Consider the following 2092-nt stretch of genomic DNA (forward strand, 5'->3'; position numbering starts at 1 on the left):
TATATATATATAAATTATCATTTAAAATAATGATGATATATATTTTATTTTTTATTTATATGTATATATTTTATTTTTATGAATATATCTAATGTTATAAGTATATTTGTTGTTGTTACTATTATGGTTCTAAATAATTATCATAGTCATATACCATGGTATTTACTGTAAGTGTTCTTTCAAAGATCATGGTAATGTTGAAACATAATATCATGTCCAAAAACCACCAACTAGAAACCGTGGTATTACCATGGTACCACATCTGAAAACACAATTAGTACATGATACTATTAATTACAACGTAAATCCCATAGTACATAAAGTACTACAACATAATGTCAGTGCTTTTGAATTTCCATTGTATTATATGCAAAAAAATGGTATTACTAAAGTAAAATCTTCAAAACGTCATTATCATCAAAAATCCATGGTAATACCGTCATACTAAATATATAAATATATAATACCGGAGGACATAAAGTACTGTAACATCTAATACCACCACTTTACCGTGGTACTGCTACAGTTCTTTTTCTAAGAAGGATATTTCCATGATATTGTATCCAAAAACCTGCTATTACCATAGTAAAATGCCCAAAAGGTCATATTAATGTCCAAAAGACCATGGTGATACCATCATACTTTTTATAAAGAAGAAAACACTGACCAAAATCTCTATCTTTCTGCATATACGCACTTATATGCTTCTGTTCTCTCATCAGATGTGAAAGTCGTAATCAAAAGTGAAGTGAAAGACACCTGGCGAGCGACAGACGGACCGTCAGAGAGGTGAGACCGAACACACGACCTCTCTCCTCTAACTTTATGGAAATGATCCGCCTCACATCAAGCCCAAATAAAGTCTCTCTTCATTCCCATCAGCATTAAACGGAGCCACTCGTCCCCCCACATGAGGGACATTCTAGTTGCTTTCCTTCTTTATCATAAACAGCAGCCGGCACTCACCTCCGTTTCCCTGGGTGGGGAATCCCTCTCGAAAAAGAAATCCCTTCTCCTCTATCTGGCGCTCTTTCGCTCTCTCTCTCTCTCTCTCTCTCTCTGTATCGGTGTCAGTTTGTCTTGTGTTGCTCCTCAAACTCTTTTTCAGTGCTCTGGGTGGCCGTTAATGTGGAGTTCATCCTGATACAGCCGAGGTCCTGGATGTGTCTATCAAATATCACAGAAGAGCCAAAGCTGAAGACCTCACCAGTGAATCCAGGAGCTCCAAATGGAGAGAGAAGGAGAGAGAGAGAGAGTACAATGTGAGAAAGGAGGGAGGGGAAGGTAAAGCTCTCAGTGAGAGACCAACTGAATGAGAGCGAGAGAGAGAGAGGTTGTGCGGGGAGAATTGTGTGTCTGTTTTGAGGTTTTGTGCATCTGTGTGTATGATCGGTGTTTGTGTGTGTGTGTGTGTGTGGAATTTGGACACTCAAGTAACACTTACAATGTCTGAAAATCATTGCATTAGATACCAGTATTGAATGAATTTTTTAAAAAACATTTCTCAGATGAATGCTGGATGTGTTTGATAACATAAACAATACATCTGTTGTTGAGAAATTAAAAGTATTTTGGAGTGAATCTCATGGTCATATTGTGCATCAAAATGTGAAAACAAATAATATATAATATGTTGCATAAATAAAAGAAACTTCTCAGTATCATAAAGCGTTCAGATGTTCTATTAATGCAGTTATTCTCAACAGTGATTTTCATCAGATTCTCATTACTGTAATACAGTATTTTTATTACTGTTAAATTACTGGAATACAGTGATGTATACTTTAAAAACTTCACTTAAAATCATTTGTTTGCTTTACAGTAATGAGAATGAGGAGGAATTAATTGTCTTAAAGATATCACACAGCAAAAAAAAAAATATTGATCCTAAAAAGTATTTTTATTACATTTAATTTACAGGAATACAGTGATTTATGTTTTTTTTTATAAATATTTTTGCTTGCTGCAGCAATGAGAATGAGGAGGTATATATAACAAAGCCAAAAAAAGGTCTTAAAAAGATCTCATTTTATTTTTAATGATCGAAATATTCTTCTTCTAATTATATATTGTAATTAATAAATTATAATAG

The 2092-nt window shown here is 33.9% G+C and overlaps 1 long non-coding RNA gene across 1 annotated transcript in view; it reads left to right on the top strand.

Annotated features, from left to right (window-relative positions):
* The window catches only part of LOC107754389 (uncharacterized), a 42168-nt gene extending 41198 nt beyond the window's left edge, over positions 1–970 (top strand). Inside the window, exons 3-4 of the long non-coding RNA XR_001641579.1 lie at positions 723–789; positions 863–970. This is a non-coding gene — a long non-coding RNA (uncharacterized LOC107754389). The remainder of the gene's footprint in view (positions 1–722; positions 790–862) is intronic.
* Positions 971–2092: the final 1122 nt, after the last annotated feature.

The sequence above is a fragment of the Sinocyclocheilus rhinocerous genome, unplaced genomic scaffold (assembly GCF_001515625.1).
Source record: "Sinocyclocheilus rhinocerous isolate Xijiao unplaced genomic scaffold, SAMN03320098_v1.1 scaffold561, whole genome shotgun sequence".
Classification (NCBI taxonomy): domain Eukaryota; kingdom Metazoa; phylum Chordata; class Actinopteri; order Cypriniformes; family Cyprinidae; genus Sinocyclocheilus; species Sinocyclocheilus rhinocerous.